The 19,094-nt window shown below is 36.2% G+C and overlaps 1 long non-coding RNA gene across 2 annotated transcripts in view; it reads right to left on the bottom strand.

Annotated features, from left to right (window-relative positions):
• The window catches only part of LOC141580104 (uncharacterized), a 555,778-nt gene that overhangs the window by 481,682 nt on the left and 55,002 nt on the right, over positions 1-19,094 (bottom strand). Inside the window, exon 1 of one of the 2 annotated variants that reach the window (XR_012512139.1) lies at positions 12,887-12,929. The exons of the other annotated variant lie outside the window; for it this stretch is intronic. This is a non-coding gene — a long non-coding RNA (uncharacterized LOC141580104). Of the gene's footprint in view, positions 1-12,886; positions 12,930-19,094 lie in introns of those variants that run through there. 2 annotated transcript variants of the gene reach the window in all.

Here is a 19,094-nt window from a genome sequence, read left to right as displayed (position 1 = left end):
ATAATTGTGGTCTGAGTTACATACAGAAGGGTGTAATAATGGAGAATGAAACGCAAGTATTTAAAGGCTAATAGGAAACATTTTAAAATTTTGTAGGCTTAGATGAACATTTTAGCCTCTAAATGTAAATTTAAATATTATACAAAAATAATGATTCTTATGATTTAAAATGTTTTTGGTAATAGTTAACATTCATGATATATTAAGTAACTTAAGAAGTACTTGAGAAGAGGGTCTTATAAAACAATGTAAATTAGGGTAGGGTAATAATCATGCTCTTTATATTTTGTATTTTATGATCCTTTGACCTCTTGGGGGCTTTGTTGGTCAATGAGAAGCTGCACCTCTCCCAGGGATAATTTCCAGAGTTAACAAATACCCTGTGAGCATGCCTTTCATATACAAACCAACAAATTCAAAGTCCATATTCTAACTACCTCCTTTATCTCACTCTCTCACACCAAACCAGTATTTCCTCTGCCCTAAGACACCCCCAGGGCCAGGTGCTGAACAACTGGAGCTCTCCCTGTATCCTAGAGTCCACTGAAGTTATCCCACTGTCCTATGTTTACTCAAATTTACCTCTCTACATTAGTTCTTTTTCACACTGCTATAAAGAACTACCTGAGACTGGGTAATTTATAAAGAAAGAGGTTCAACTGACTCAGTTCCACATGGCTGGGGAGGTGTCAAGAAACCTACAATCATGGTGGAAGGTGAAGGGGAAGCAAGGAATCTCTTACATGGCAGCAGGAGAGAGAGGGGGATGGAGGGGGACTCACCACACACTTGTAACCATTAGATCTCATGAGAACTCACTATCACAAGGACAGCATGAGGCAAACTGCTCCCATGATCTCATCACCTCACACCAGGTTCTAATCTCAACACCTGGGGATTACAATTCCAGACCAGATTGGGTGGGGACACTGCCTCATTCATGTCTTCTCATGGAAATCACCATAAGCTCTGGGCCATGATTTCCCTCACTCGGCCTCCTGAATGACTCTGGGCCTTCCCCATGCCACCCTGTGTGGTGTGGCTTGTCCCTCTTCCTGGAGATTATGACAACATTTCCTTGAGTGGCATTAATCTCACTGAGTTTCAGTAACTCACCTGTATAAATTAAATCCTACTTACAATCAAAACAGGTAGTAATACCAACGATACGTTATAAAAGAAATACAACTTATTTCTGAGTTTGCTTTACTTCTAGTAATCATTCTGTTAACAGTTTTTGTGCCTATTATGTAATTTGTCAGTATACCTCTCCTGGTTAGTCTGAACTGTTCTTTTTCTTCTCACCAAGTCGTCTGTTGTTCCTATCATTTGTTTCTTACTACCTATTAATCTATACTTATTCCATATGCTTGACATTCTCTGTATGCTGTTTTTCTCATTTATACTCTCTAATTTACTCAAATTCATATATTTACCTAGTCTGTGACTTCCAGAGAATAAAACTAAAAGTTTGTCAAGCTTATAACCTGTGAAAAGTCAAAGTCTAAATGGATAGGTCTTCAGTGATTAAAGGTAATTATATTGAAAGACCATAGCAATTTTATTCCATTGAACAACTCCCTATGCTTTTGTGAATTAGTCTCTAAGGCAGTCTCATAAGAATCAGAACTCTCATATTCAAGACATCATTCTATGAGTCAAAAATTTAAACTTGTAGATATTATAAACCAAGTGTTTCTTAATTGCTGTACTTTGTTAGTATCACTATTATGATATTTATCCATTGCGTTTATCAGTGCACTTGAATCTTCTTTTTCCACTAACTTGAAAACCCTAGAATGAAGAGACTTCTAGAAAAGTCTAGGTAGGGCTTATAATCCCTCATAATCTTGCCCCTACTATGTACTCAGATACTGAAGAAATTAAAAGCCAGGGGTTTACTCTGAGCACATTTATCGGAGACGAGAGAATGCCTCTTGTGAAGACCTAAGTATTTTAATGTCTTCATTATAACTTCTTTCAATTTTCATTTCTCAGAATAAGGCAGATTGATGAAAACAAGATAATTTTGAAGAAAATGTCAGAATAACACACTGGGAAGATACAGGTATATATTACTAGAGTCTTTGTCTTTTCTAGGTACATAAAGACATCAACTAGAGAAATTCTTGAATCTGGTTTAGGTTAGATTGCCTACACATCCCCAGCACATTCTATCACACAAAGGACAGTTTATACTTAATAAAAGAGGCTACTTATTTAAAAGCTGATTATTTCTGATAAACTCTTTCACCTAATTCTGTTAAAATGAAAATAGAAAGACTAGACTTCTACAAATCATCAAAGGAATGCATTTCTGCTTTCGAAAGGGAGGGTAGGATAAATGTGTCCCACCTTTCCCCACATATCCTCCCAATTGAGACCTAACAATTAAGATGTATAAGTATCTTTAACAAGTATTTTCCCATAGGTATAAATGTTGCCCCAGAGAATATGAAGAGGACAAGAAAAATGCAAGCTGACTCAAAGTCAGGCAACCTCCACCCCATGTTGGTTTTCCTATAGGGCTGCACACATTGCTTCCTCTTAGAGCAACGTTACATTGTTGGCATTCAGAGAACAGGCCCACAGATAATTACCCAAGAAACAGGGCAGTTTTTTTTTTCTTTTAGAAGGCAAGATAATAGATGTTTAACCCCTGCTGTAATTATGAAGAGTCTTTCCTTATGCTATTTATAAGCTGAGTGGAAAAAGATTTTATTATGACTTGCTGTTGATAACAATGATAAACTCCTAATAAATTTATCCTTAATATCTTGCTTTATTAGAAATATAATTAGTGTAAAAACCTAGGAATGTTCTTGTTATAGGTGGATGGTATAGATGTTTTCATTTTTTAAAGAAATGAAGTTTTATTTCTATATTAATAATGTGATAAATATAAATCTTTAAAATCCAGCGTGTATTTTGTTTAACAGTGCATTTCAGTTCAGACTATAGATAAAGTGCTCAGTCACCATATGTAACAAGTAGACAGCATAACTAGCTCTGTAGTTACAAAATTCCATTGGAAGAATTCCTTTAGAATTATATACAGATGACAGCAAAAATGAAAAAAGAATTAAGTAAATTTCTTGCAGATTTTGCTTAAGAAGGAAAGTTTATCATTTATACTATATGTAATATTGGGAGTTTTTAAAAATTTTCCCACATCCATCTTTTAGAGTACTTAATACCACTTAAGTGAGTTAAATCTAGAATGACTTCAATCATGTGTAATAATCAGTATAGGTAAGCTGCCACCTACTAAGTGCTTTTTACTGTCAGCCTGAATCTTGGCACTGTGAACACCAGTCTCTACAACTTTGCACCTAGGCGTTTTCCAACCGGATCAGTTTCATAAATTAAATATTCCATTCCTGATCTTTCCACCCACAGTTACCCGGCTAACCCAAACCTCAGATTTGTTCCCAGTAAGCCAAAACTTTTCCTTCTCTGCCATTCTTGAGAGCAAATTCCTGTTAGAAATGATTATTGGTTAAGTTTCCCCTTCAAAATCTACTGCTCATTAATCTACATCCAAGCAGCCTGAGCAAAGTCATTTTTACTCAGCAGCAGATTCAGGCTGATCCAATGTACTGGCTGAGCTGGCAGCTGCTCAACTGAAATTTGAAGAATCCAAGAAACCCTCACTGGTTCCTGGTTGTCTCGCTTCAAAAAACTATACAGGACTGCTGCATAGGTACATACATAGCAATATGGTTTGCTGCCTCCATCCCCCCGTCACCTGTATCTGGCATTACTCCCCATGTTATCCCTCCCTGACCTCCTCACTCCACGCTGTCCCTCCCATAGCACCCCCCAACAGACCCCAGTATGTGATGTTCTAGGGAAGAAATTAGAGATTTCACGCCTTCTTGTGATGTTGCAATTACGGACAGTGATGGACAAGATGACTTGTGAGAGCACTGGTGGCCAGGAATAGGTATGGGGACACAAAACGGAGGTGCAAATAAATAATATATACATGAAGGAATAGCATTATTTCATAATGTTCGAATAGATCTGATTTTGGAGATGTTTGAATATATTTATTTGGTTTATTGATCTGTTCTACTTTATAAACTAGTAAATTAGGTTCTGATATCCCTAACAGGGAACTTATCAAAGAATTAAATAAGATAATTTTTCACACATTCAAAAAGTGAAATAATTAAATATACTTTAACCTTGCCTTATTTTGCTAGTGAAGTAACCAAATACTTTGCTTTCTAGAAAACTGGCTATTTCTTTCCTCTACAACGTTCACAGGAAATAGTCTCTTTTAAAATTTTTCTTCAAGGAGACTGAATACCCCACTTTTGAAAAATGTTCACAGTCCTCTCTTAAGGTATAATTTTACTGTGTCAGAAACTGTAATTTGTTCCAGAGAACTCATCGAGAAGGTCTATTGTGAGATTTTCAATACATTCTTAATGGTTTCTAAATCCTCTTGTGAGCTACATTAGTGTGAAATGTTATTTATTTAATCTAATAAAGCCATTACTCACAAAAGGAAATGTACAACTCCATCTCCTCAGAGAACAAGGAGGAGCTTCTAGGGTAAAGAACAGAACAGAGCTGTTATTTATGGGTACAGATTAGGGGAAAAAAACCCAAATGAGTTGAACTTCCTCTCCCATGCCTACACTCAGAAAATGGAATCCAGAGCAGAATTAGTTATCCAAATTCCTTTTTACAGTGTGCCTTTCCAGTGAACTCTCCTCTTCAGAAACTCCACAGCTGCTCACGCAAATTAATTTTGCAATGAAAGGTTTTTTAGGAAAGTGCTGAACTGCAACACAGGCTGCTGTGGATTCCTTTTTCACTGACACAAGAGGCACTGTCCTGGAGTGATGGTATGTGGGCTCCGGAGGTATGTCCATGAATTTGAACATGCTGCTCAAAAGAGCATCTGTATGGGGTAAAAGCATACTGATGATTTGTTTCTTTAAGGGAGTTATTATACGTATGGATGTGGATGTACAACAGAAGGTAAAATCTATACCAAGTAAGATGACACAGTTAAACCTATGCTACAAAATCTGGTAAGTGCAAATTCTAACCTGACCACTTGCTAGCTGGGTGAGAGCAACCACCATTATTTTCAGGCTATTTTATTTATTAACGTATGTGGTTATCACAAAAGCCCTTTATACTATTATTATTCTTCATTTGAATGGTGAATAAACTGAGGCATAGAGAACGTAAATGTCTCACAGCTGGGAAATGGTGAAGTCTGGTTTCAGCGGGAGCTGGTTATTGCACAATGTCGACTCTTAGCAAACATGTGGCCCAAGGAACAGAGACTTTTGACTCATTTTTTACCTAACCTATCTTTTCTGTTTCCTCATCTGTAAAATGGAAATATGTGACCCGCCTCATGGAGTTAAATGAGATCATGAATGTAATAAGTTGAGCACAATGCCTGATACCCAGCAAATACTCAGTAAATTAGCTTTACCAAACACTTGCCTTTCTTACAGTCTCTAGAGAACAATTTATCTCCATATGTTAATTAGACAAGAAAGTTAAATCTGTGTATTGGCTCGGACCTTCACAGCATCTCACCTTAACATAGTTGAAGAGTGTCTCAAGCAAATGTCATCTGATACTGCAACTTTCACCCTTTATCATTGCATCTGATGGTAAAACTGTCAGCAGGCTATGCAGAATGATTAATAATGTGACAAAGAATAAAGCCATGCTCACAAGCATGGACTAAAGCCCTTTAACAGGTGGAATGATTGCCGGGACTTAATATTTCTCCCATCTGAATCTTACTGAAAGGCAGATATTCAAAGCAACCTTGATCTTATACTAGGTGGAAATGTTAAAATATGCTGGCCTAAGTCAATCCTCTGACCACATGAATTCTGTTGAGTGGGCTGACAGGATTGCATGCTGATTTATGTGCACCTGCTATTCTGTTTTTAGCAGACAAATAATATGCAGTAGGGAAAACAAGTTACCCTCAAAATACACCGTGAGAAGTCATTATCGGCATAAATCTCAAGAATTATTTAGTGAAAGACACTGGGTTTTACGCTGGGTAGTCCTACGATTTGGGGGGAAACGTCTCAAGACTTAATATATGTGTATGTATAATATACATATTATATATGTGTATTTAAAGGCACCTAACATGAGATAGTAAAAATATTTTTGTAAGATAATTCATTCCAAAACTTTTATCATAATAGACTTAAATGGTGATATTTCTGTAAGATACTTCTTCAGGTTTTTAGGAAGTCAGAATGATTACAGGCTAGGCACACACCCTGCAGCCTGATGGCCTGGGCTCAAGCCTTGGCTCTGTTTAAGTGTATTAACTGTCGAGCCTCAAGTAAATTAAGTTCTCTTTGCCTCAGTATCTGCAACTGTGAATGATAATATCTATTTTCAGGTATTACGAATATTTGAGAATATATGAAAAGGCATCCAAAAAATAGAACAATGCCTGGCTCATTTTGAGTTTATTTTTTAATAAAGCAAATTTGTTAAACAGGTTTTATTTTATGTCTTAAGAAAATGTTATTAGTGGATAGCAAACTTTCTACAGCTATCACAATACAATGAGAAAATATGTTAACAATTTAAGTTCACCAGCGTGCTATTTACTTTTCAGATATTATTTCTATAGTTTTCTAAATAACTTCATCAAAACATCTCATGTCACCAAGACAGTTGCCAACTGGAGCTTAATAAAAGAATAACCAAATAAAATCATAACCAAATTTATAGAGACAGAAAAAAATAGTTACAGAATAGTAACCAAATTTATGAAGATAGAAAAATGAAATCATTATTCTTTCTTAATAAATCAAAGAAGAATGCAAATGTTCATATGGAGATGTTTAATAAAGATAAATGTAAAGTGGTTCATGTAATAAAATGTGACCATTGAGTAAGTACACAGTTATAAATTAAGGTATTACTATGTAGTATCAGTCTTGAAAAAACAGTATCATACTGATTTGAAGGAAAACATTAATAAAATTTAGATTAATATGTCATTACTAGCAAAAGGTCAATAGCAATTTATCATGCAAAGATAACATTATCATTCCCTTCTCTCATACTGTTGATTTTTTTCTGAAATACTGCATTTAGCAAACAGGAATAATTTGGAGAGAAATAATATTGTAAAATTATGAATTCTGATGACAAGCATATAATTTCTAATGAACAGTCCTGCCTGAATTTTATCTGAATAAGAAAGTTACTTATTCTCATTTTAAAGATCACAAACTAAAATAACTAGGACAGATACCAATTATACTCATACATTAACAAGTAATGTTAAAATGCATTAGTCACCATTTACCATTAACCCAATTTTTAAATGACTGATTACTCAATAACTGGCTTGCAGAGTTCCAGTAACTACAGTTATCTGACTAGATTAGCATGTTCCATTAGTACATTTTTTAAAAGTACATTTTACAACCTACCTAGCATGGGAAAAATCATGAAATCTAATACCAAAAATATAAGTTCTGGGCCACCAAACAAAATTTGATAGAAAAAATGTTTTCATCACACTTCCTCAGTACTCCCTGTACACTGACCCTTCGTTGTGGATTAGTTGTTTTTCACATTAAATTTGTGTTTAAGCCATCTAGCAAGACACAGTGCCAACAACAAATAACGTAGGCAATGGATGGAAAATTTGCATAAGTAGATGTGTCATGAAGAACCACTTTAATAGCCACATTATTAATATAGGGACATCAGAGCCAATTGTCCTAGAGAAGTGTGCACAGAGATTGTTCTTTTTGCAGAGATTTAACCAAAGTGCCTTTTTCTTTGCTTTGTGATATGATTTGGCTGTGTCTCCACCCAAATCCCATCTTGAGTTGTAGTACCCATAATTCCCATGTGTCTTGGGAGGGACCTGTGGGGAGGTAACTGAATCACTGGGGCAGTTTCCCTCATGCTATTTACATGGTATTAAGTTCTCATGAGATCTGATGGTTTTATAAGAGGCTTTCCACTTTGGTTGGGTCTTATTCTTCTCTCTCTTGCTGCTATATGAGGAATGATGTCTTTGCTTCCCTTTCCACAATTACTGTAAGTTTCCTGAGGTGTTTGCTTCCCTTTCCACCATTACTGTAAGTTCCTCCCCCGCCATGTAAAACTGTGAGTCAATTATACCTCTTTTCTTTATAAATTACTCAGTGTCAGATATGTCTTTACTAGAAGCATGAGAATTGACTAATACACTGTGTAAATCACGACCTAAGCAGGTAGTAGAAGAACTTGGTAAGAATCCCTGAGCCTTCCAAAATGTAAAAGATTACCTTTTCCAGAATGAAAAGATCCGAATTTCTTTTAAGGTTAGAAAGGGCCAATGAAATGTTAGATGAAACTAGTGGGGGGCTAATGAAATTGTGACTGGCAACAGGTGAGTAGACAGCTTAACCAAGTACAGACAAGAAAACAAGTATTTCTCAGCCCTATTTGAGGCAAAAACTTTAGATGTTGCAGACGGTTTCCTGGGCCACCTTGTACCTGGGAAAATTACTGTAATGTATAAATCACCTGTGGGAAAGTGGAAAAAGGAAGGAGTCAAAGGAGCATTAACCCAAAGGGCCTACAATATACAGCTGAGAATCTTCACTGAGAGAAACACTGGACACTTTACCTTCAGATGTACCAGAGAAAGGTGATGTCCCTGCTATAGGTGAGACCAGGGACTTATTTTCACTTTCTGCTATTCTCACTGTCCACTATTTTTAAGTAACATTCTACCAACCCTAGAGCTCAATTTGCACCAACAGGCTCTTCATTATTTGGAGCATATCAAAGGACTGAATGAGTCTCCATCTGTGTTTGTTAGGGTACATTTCAGCTCTTTGGACTTTCCATGCACTTAAAAGAGAAAATTTGCTCCTTGGAGAGGAATAGACTGCACTTTTCCCATTGAGTAGCGCCATCTCTGGCACTACCCTCTAGGGACTAAGTGACTAATCTTACTTTCACCTCATTTTTAGGGGTGCTCTTGGCATTGCACACTACTATGAACTGTGAGTCAAATCTTGATGCTTTTTTTTCAAACCAAGAATGGTTTTTACATTTTTATATGGCTACATTTTAAATGATGATGTAAGTACCTACAGATCTTCAACATTTTCCTTTCCTTCAAAACCTAGAAAATTTACTATCTTGCCTTTATGGCAAAAGTTTATCAATTTCTGCTTTATTACACAGTTAGATCTATTAGAATAACTATTTGTTTGAATTATAGACTGTTGTCTGCATTCATTAGTATTTTTATTAGAAATTTTATAAAAAGCATCATTAATTACATGGATGCTAATGGGACATACAGCTCCTTGACTTTAACGATATGAAATAATTCACATAGATTGAGGTTTTTTTGTTTTGTTTTTGAGACAGAATTTTGCTCTTGTTGCCCAGGCAGGACTGCAATGGCACGACCTTGGCTCACACCAATATCCGCCTCCTGGGTGTAAGCAATTTTTCTGCCTCAGCCTCCCCAATATATTGAGTTTTAAAATGTTAGTCATGTCACTAATGATTTTAGGGGATACCAATTTGTATTTTCTGTGTAGTAAAAATAAGAACCCAATTACTGTCAGGGTAAAAAAATAGCATTTCTTAAAAATTACACAGAGTCCATTACTATCACATAAATTATTAATAGGTTGAATTTTTAAGTTATCATGTTGGAAAATATTTGTGGAATTTTTGAATGAAAAATAAGTTTTCCTGCAGGACTACTGAGTGATTTTATGGAGGAGCCATATTGAGCATTTGTTTTCTTTTCATAACAGAGGATGCTTATTATTTAGGAAGCTAGTCTACATTTTCGTTCTTGAGGTTCGAAGAGAGCTCCACCCCATTACCAACAGGAATGAGGCAAAGAATCTGAGTTTCAGGTTATCAGCTGATAATACTGATGCACACTCAAGATAAGCTAGACCAGAGTTTTTGTTTTAATATTTCAGAAAATGCAAGCTCATTTTAATCTCCCTCTTCTCTTCAACCCACCATCACTCCTGGAGAAAGATTGACATTCATATTTTAACAATTCTATTTAGAGTACTTTTCCATCCATTTTGTTTACTATTATTTTATAAAGAACCATTCTTGGACAATATTGCATCTAGGAGTACTAGAGTGAATAATAACTTATGGATCAAAATTTCTGATGAAATATCTGCATTGCATATTGTGTACAATACATATTACCGATGAGCTGTCAAACAGAAAGGAAAAATTGAACAGAACACAAATTTACATCATGTGATGAAATTCAAGAGACGTTTTCCTATTACACAGAAATCACAGAATTCAAAGAACAAAGTTCTCTCAAACTGCTACAGTGCAGCAACTGTAGATGCATGCTATTTAAACGCCAAAAAAGGGTAAATTCTGCATTTTCCAAAATATAAAATATGTGGCTACTTAATAAAGAAAAAACTTCTTTGTAAATAAGAATGGCATTCAGAAATGTTTCTTGTATAACAAACTCTAAAAACTGAAAGAATTTTAAGGTAATTGTTATCTTAACTATCCCTATCAGTATTTAACAAAACCATGACTATATGTATCTTATTCCATTCAAATAGATGATTTTTCTTAGTAACTTTCTAGCAGCTATCCTTGTTTCATTGTTCTTCATCAGTTTCCCCATCTAGGCATTGATTTAGCCATTTATTAAGTGGCATTAAGGAGATTCCTCTACATACCTACTTCATTAGGTTGTTATGTGGATAAAATGAACTAATGTATCTAAAGCACTTAGAAACATATCATCATCATTGTCTCATCATTATTGTCACCATCAGCAATTTGTCTAAGTTCTTTGTATAAGGAAAAGCAACATTTTACGCTGTCTCTTTATCACCCAGGACACTACAGAGCTGGTTTTAGTAATTGTTGGTACCATCTAGACAATGATACGCTTGCTCTTAAATGTTTAACCACGGGCACCCAGGAGGGGTAGGGGGAATACCCAATTTGTAGCGCTTGATGACTGCCATGGTATAATTTCATACAGCTTTAACTTGTTGAAAGTGGAGTTGAAAAGAGATGAGTACAATCAGCTGTTACTAAACAGCAATGCAGGCTTCAGAACACCACTGCATCTAACCATCTCCTTTCACACAGAGGTTTGTGTTTATCAGTCAAGAGGACTATACTTGATGACTACAAGATTCGCTGACACTTGAGTAATGGAAATCAGTTTACCCGAGTCTGTAATTAGACTCACTGAGTGGAATTCTCACTGCAGCTAATCTTACTTATGTTAAGCATAAATAATATGAACCTGTGCAAAGGAACAGCAAGCCATCTGAATTTGGGTAATACAATTAATATAAACCATCAGAGTATTCAACAAGTATTTGTAAAAATATGTCATTTGCAAAGCTGGGCTTTTTGGAGAACATGTATAGTAACACAATATTTCCCCTGCCCTTAATTGGCTTATATCCTGACTAAGGTGACAAAGAAAACATATGTAGAAGGTAAAAAATATAAAAGAGGTAATTCATGAGGTTATTTAAGTGTTCAAAGACAAATGCCAGATGTCATTATCCCAAGTGAAATAACTCAGAAACAGAAAGTCAAATACCGTATATTCTCACTTAGCAGGAGCTATGCACTGGGTACACACGGACAGAAAGATGGACATAATAGACACCAGCGACTTCAAATGAGGGGAGGTGAGGGATAAACAATTACTTATAGGGTACAATATTCACCATTGGGGTACTGGGTACACTAGATCACCGTATGTAATATACCAAGTAACAAACCTGCACATTTACCTCCTGAATCCAGGAGAATGAAAGCAAATAAAGAATGGAGGGAAGGAGAGAAAAAGAAATGGAAAATAAAAAAGAAAACATCTGTGGAGTAATAAAAATGGAATATATGATGGTAACATAAAATTCTTTTTTAAAAATGAAAATGTAAAGTAAGTTTTTAAATGAGGTACATATACACAATGGAATATTATTCAGCCCCTAACACGAAGAAAATTCTGTCATTTGTGACAACATTTAGCTGAGTGAAATAAGTCAAGCATGGAAATACAAATATCACAAGATCTCACTTATATATGGAATCTAAAAACGCTAAAGTCATAAAAGTAGAGAGTAGAATGGTGGCTCCCAAAGGCTGGGGTGACAGGAGGACAGGGAAAGGGGAGGCATTGCTCAAAAGGTACCAGGTTCAGTAAGTTCTGGGTGCTCTGTTGTACAACATAATGACTATATTTAATAATAATGGATTATATAAATCAAAATTGCTGATTTTAAATTTTTCACTGTAAAGATTATAAGAATCTGAGGTAATAGGTATGTTAATTAGGCTGGTTTGATAATCTTACTGCATGTATCTGTATCAAAACATCACATTATATCCTATGTATATATACACACAATTATTTTTCAATTGAAAACAAAATACAATCGTTAAAAATATATAGTTATTTATTTCGTGTTTGCTTTCTGTCCTAATTGAATAATATAAAATCTTAGAAATGTTTTAGAATTTATGTCATGATAAAAATTTAATTTTTGTAAACGTGCTATAACCTTTAGTGTAATATTCAATTTTTCTATTAATAATTCTACATTTGGCCCTTTAAGTTATTTTTACACTCATTTCTCTCATTCACTCATTTTTGTTTTTGTTTTAGCTTCTGATAATTTCCTGGTCTTTTTCTTTTGCTAGCTTTTTAAATTTTATATACCATTCAGCTGTTTTAAAACTTAAAAATGAACACCCTTCTCTCATTTTCTCAGGGAAAAAAAAAATGACTAAACATAGGAGAAATGAGAGAGAAATTACAATTTTTTTCAAATTTATTTTAGTTGTAAAGTATCTACATCTCACTGTATACACTCACCATCACGGCAGAAGGGAAGCGACACGGCCGACGGGGCAGCAGGTGACAGAGGAAAGAGGAAGCAGAGGAAACGCCGGATACTTAAACAACCACCAGATCTCGCGAGAACTCACGCACGCTCGCAGAATAGAAGTGGGAAACAACCACCATGATCCAATCACATTCCACGGGTTCCTCCCTCTACACGTGAAGATTATGGAGATGATAATTCAAGATGAGGTTTGGGCCAAATCACACAGCCAAACCGTATCAGCAGGAATGATAACGAATGAAAACGAACGATAAACTTGTTTTGTCAATGTTTCCTGAATTAAAATGTCATGTTGATTTTAAAACAAGAATAAAACAATATCCCTAAGGAAAGGATGACTACTGCCAACAAAAGCAACTGCCTACACTAAATTTGTTACGTGTCTGGTACTAACACAATGACCAAATGTCTTAAAATTAAAGTCAACTCTTAGATTGGGATTATTTCTAAAATATTCAATAATAGCCCCTGTCCACAAGAACAGTGCAGTAAACTATTACCACATTTTCAAGAGACACGTTCAACTGAAGGCTTGTAATGGAAGAGATAGCACATAGCAGAGAAAATAAAGAGCCATGTTTCTCAATCATTAGCCTTCAACAGAAACACCTGGAAGACTGTTAAACAGAGGCAGTTTAGGAATCAGAATTTGAGAACAGCTGGTCTAGCCTCTAGAGCAGCACTATTTAAATTACGGCCCATAAAATGTGCCAGTTTATGAACTGTGAGTATAATTTTATAAATTTAGCATAAGCACTTTATAAAGGTTTCTAACAATTTGATAGAATTATTTCATGTTTGCTATGCTTCACAATATACAATGAAAGGATGTAATTTGAATGTCTTCTTGTTTTAGTTTTTCTTTTCTAGAGATTAAATTTTGTTTTATTTCATACAAGGATTGTTCAATGCTATGTCAGAGGCAAAAGCCAACATGTTCTTCTCCACAGAGAGTTTTGAAGTGTACTGTCTAGAGCACAGGGCCCTTTGAGAAATGGTAAAATATCTGGTGCACACCGTAGTATTTGAATAGAAATAGAAAAGATATGATCAGTATGTATTTGTATGAGACTTAAGTGTTAGGAAATGGGTCCCCATCAGAGAAGCAAAGAAAGAAGTACCTGCATGAGAGAATCATACAATAGCAGAGTTAGAAAAGACCTTAAAGATGGTTTAACACCCCAAGCATGTTTTGTAGAAACAACTTTCACTTAACCAGTAAGCGTAGAGTAGATCCAATTTAAAGTTGGTAGGTAATATATTGTAATCTAAAACTACCCAGTGAGATAAATGTCATACTGACTTTGAAAATCAGGAAATTAAGCTAAAGATAATTTACAGAATGCAATAATGTCCTCACAGCTAATAAGGGACAGACCCAATTCTCATTCTAAATCTCTATCCACACTTTAGGTGGAATTGCATAAGGGTAGAGTGCTTCTTTTTGCTCTCCCAAAAAGGTTAGAGGAAATCATTTTTTCAGTTTCATTACTTCCCAGTTATTTTTGTGAGTAGCACATACCAGTTTTCATGAACGAGCCTGTAATCGCATTCAGCAGCAATCAATTACAATGGTACATTTAGGAAGCAACAAACTGCTTATGCATTTTAGGGCATTTTCCATGAGTAATCAGCCTAACCCTGCTAACAATTCCCAATAAACCATAGCATGGTCTTAAACAATTTTGCATTTTTAATAGCTTGACTATTTAAAATTCCATCATTTATCTCTTTCTCTCTCTCTCTCTCTCTCTCTCTCTATATATATATATATATATATATATATATGGCTTTAAAACAGTATCCATCAGGAAAAATAAATGACTTGGAATCCATTAGTATCTAATGCATGCCATTTATACATATATTTGCAATCTTTTTTCTCAAGCATTATCTAGACAGCAATCTTTCATGTAACAATCCAAGTAATTTTATACTTTAATAGAGGTATAAAAATATCAAATTTACCACAATTCTGAGATTGCAAATCTTTTGTGTAGTGATTTTCTATAATAGTGAGAGAGATTAGACAGAAATCAAAAGCATTGCTCTTTTCAACTGTATGTTATAATTGTCAGAAATGGGATCTTTACTGACTTTCATTCTACCTTCTAGTATACATCTTAGCAACCCAGAATTCAACATTTCCTGTTTTGATTACCTAGTACAACAGCTTCCTAAGCACCAAACCAGGTAACAAGGTAACAATAACCCTCCAGGTTTCTTAGGATATTCACAACTAAGTTGGTAAGAGTGAATAGAGAAACAAAATGAGAAAATATAATCAGATGAGGAAAATAAGATGCTTTGATAGTTACTTTGTAATTCCCAACCTTAGTAACTATTTCAAAGGGTCACTTTCTGTCTTCTTTATCCCACTAAAATTGTGTTACTGTGAAATGTTTTCATGGAGGATGAACATGAATAATACACATGAAGTGGTTTTTAACATCATCAGAAAACATTAAGTTGTTGTGATGTGTATTTGGAGAGGTAAAGATAGAAAGTATATACATTCCTTCAAGCTGTGAATGCCCAATATCAATATCAGTTCTCATGATCTAGTGTCTTTGTGATACCAGTTGGTGATATTTTGAATATCATGTGTGTATCTCAAGAGTTCGTTAAACAGAAACTAATATTCTACCTTAGTAAGCTGGGAATATCATCCAAGTGAATGATTTGGTAATGTATACAAAGATATTTCAAAACATAATATCCTTTGACCAAATAATCCACACATATAAAACCATCTTAAAGAAATAGCCAGAAATGTAGAAGATTATTTTCAAGGAATTGTTACTTAATATTGTTAAAGTTATGGCTTTAAATACTTAAATATTTAAACTGCAATTCATCACTATAATATTTAAAGCCATTAAAGTGATTTTTATTTTTTATTTGTTTGTTTGTTTGAGATGGAATTTTGCTTTTGTTGCCCAGGCTGGAGTGCAATGGCACCATCTCAGCTCACTGCAACCTCCACCTTCTGGATTCAAGTGATTCTCTACCTCAGCTTCCCAGGTAGCTGGGATTACAGGCATGTGCCACTATGCCTGGCTTTTTATTATTACTACTATTTTTATTTTTAGTAGAGACAGTGTTTCTCCATGTTCATCAGGCTGATCTCCAACTCGCAACCTCAGATGAGCTGCTCACCTTGGCCTCTCAAAGTGCTAGGATTACAGGTGTGAGCCACTGCACCTGGCCCACTTATTTTTAAAAGGTAATGACAAGAGAATATTGTCACAAATAAGACTTTAAATAAGTGACACATGGCTATGGTTTGGCTATGCTCCCAACCAAATCTCATCTTGAATCATAACATCCACAATTCCCACATATCATGGGAGGAACCCGGTGGAAGGTGATTGAATTATTGGGGCAGATCTTTTCTGTGCTGTTCTCATCATGTGAATGAATCTCACAAGATCTGATGGTTTTAAAAACGAGAGTTTTCTTGCATAAGCTGTCTGTCTACCACCATCCATGTAAGACAGAACTTGCTCCTCCTAGCCTTCTGCCATGATTGTAAGGCCTCCCCAGTCATGTGGAACCACAGGTCCATTCGTCCATTAAACCTCTTTTTCTTCCCAGTCTCAGATGTGTCTTTATAAACAGCTTGAAAACAGACTAATAGTGTAAATTGGTACCAGCAGAGTGGGGCACAGCTGAAAAGATACCCAAAAATATGGAAGCAACTTTGGATCTGAGTTTGAAGAGCTAAGAAAAAGACAGGAAAATGTGGGAAAGTTTGGAACTTCCTAGAGAATTGTTGAATGACTTTGACCAAAATGCTGATAATGACATGCACAAAAGAAATCCAGGCTGAGGGGTTCTCAGATGGAGATGAGGAAACTGTTGGAGCTGATGAGGCAACTGGAGCAAAAGTGACTCTTGCTATGTTTTAGTAAAGAGACTGGTGGCATTTTGCCCCTGCCAAAGTTTGTGGAACTTTGAACTTGAAGGAGATGATTAGGGTATCTGGTGGGAGAAATTTCTAAGCAGCAAAGCATTCAAGAGGTTACTTATGAGCTGTTAAAAAGCATTCAATTTCAATTCTGAACTTTTATGCTCAGAAAATTTGCAGCCTGACAATGCAATAGAAAAGAAAATCACATTTTCTGAGTAGAAATTCAAGCTGGCTGCAGAAATTTGCATAAATAATGAGGAGCCCAATGTTAACTCCAAGACAATGGGGAAAATGTCTCCTGGGCATGTCAGAAGTCCTCACAGAGCCCCTCTTAACACAGGCTTGGAAGCCTAGAAGGAAAAAGTAGTTTCATGGCCCTGGCCCAGGGTCCCCATGCTGTGTGCAGCCTAGGGACTTAGGGCCCTGTGTCTCAGCTATTCAGCCATGGCTTAAAAGGGTCAAGACAAAGCTCACCATGGCTTCAGAGGGTGCAAGCCCAAAACCTTGGCAACTTCCACATGACGTTGAGTCTCCAAGTACACAGAAGTGAAAAACTGAGGTTTGGTAACCTCTGCCTTTATTTTAGAGGATGTGTGGAAATGCATGGATGTCAAGGCAGAAGTTTGCTGCAGGGGCGGGGCTTTCGTGGAGAACCTCTGCTAGGGCAATGCAGAGGAAAATAAGGAGTTGGAGCCTCCACAGAGTCCCTAATTGGGCACCAGCTAGTGGAGCTGTGTGAATAGGGCCATCATCCTCCAGATCCCAGAATGGTAGATCCACCGACAGCTTTCACTGCTTACCTAGAAAAGCCTCAGACTCTCAATGCAAGCCTGTGAAAGCAGCTGGGAGGGAGGCTGTACCCTACAAAGCCACAGGGGCAGATCTGACCAAGACCCTGGAAACCTACCGTTTGCATCACTGTGACCCAGATTTAAGACATGGAGTCAAAGGAGATCATTTTTGAGCTTTAAGATATGACTGCCCTGCTGAATTTCAGCCTCACGTGGTCCTGATTTCACGCGTATGTAACCCCTTTGTTTTCGCCTACTTCTTCCATTTGGAATGGCTGTACTTACGCAATACCTGTATCTCCATTGTATCTAGGAAGTCACTAACTTGCTTTCGATTTTATAGGCTTATAGGTGTATCAGATTTGTCTTGTCTTAGATGAGACTTTGGACTGTGGACTTTTGAGTTAATTAATGCTTAACTGAGTTAAGACTTTGGGAGACTGTTAGGAAGGCATTATTGGTTTTTTTTTTTTTTTTTTTTTTTTTTTTTTTTTTTTTTTTGAGACAGAGTTTCGCTCTTGTTACCCAGGCTGGAGTGCAATGGCACGATCTCGGCTCACCGCAACCTCCGCCTCCTGGGTTCAAGCAATTCTCTTGCCTCAGCCTCCTGAATAGCTGGGATTACAGGCATGTGCCACCATGCCCAGCTAATGTTTTGTATTTTTAGTAGAGACGGGGTTTCACCATGTTCACCACGACGGTCTCGATCTCTTGACCTCGTGATCCACCCGCCTCGGCCTCCCAGATATTATTGGTTTTTAAATGTGAGGACATGAAATTTGGGAGGGGTCAGAGGAAGAATGATATGATTAGCTGTGTTTCCACCCAAATCTCATCTTGAGTGTGACTCCCACAATTGCCTCATGTCATGGGAAGAAACTGGTGGGAGGTGATTGAATTATGGAGGCAGTTCTTTGCCATACTGTTCCCAGAATAGTGAATAAGTCTCTTGAGATTTTATGATTTGAAAAAAGAGAGTTTCCCTGCACAAGCTCTCTCTTTACCTGCCACCATCCATGTAAGATGTAACTTGCTCCTCCTTGTCTTCAACCATGTTTGTAAAGCCTTTCCAGCCATGTGGAACTGTAAGTACCTTAAACCTATTATTCTTCCTGTTCTCAGGTGTCTTCATCAGCAACATGACAATGAACAAATACACACATACGTAGAGACATGGATCATGTGAAGGAGAAACAACAAAATTCACTGCACCTCTCTCAAGACAGTGAGATTTTTATTTTCACCTTTTATATTTCTTGATATTGTCCAGCATAGCTATTTCAATAAAATGTGAATATTTATGATTCAAATATATTTAATGTAAATATTCTAAATTAAAATTTCCTTTATGTGGCAACATATTAACTTCTCTGCATTCGTAAAGCAAAGTGAAAAAAAATGCTATTTTACAATAGATTTTTACCCACAAGATATCTGACAAATTGCTTAATTAGAAAAATCAGAGACCACTGT

Source organism: Saimiri boliviensis, chromosome 10, assembly GCF_048565385.1.
Source record: "Saimiri boliviensis isolate mSaiBol1 chromosome 10, mSaiBol1.pri, whole genome shotgun sequence".
Classification (NCBI taxonomy): domain Eukaryota; kingdom Metazoa; phylum Chordata; class Mammalia; order Primates; family Cebidae; genus Saimiri; species Saimiri boliviensis.
Note: the sequence above shows the minus strand (reverse complement) of the source record. Positions and strands in the feature narration are given on the sequence as shown.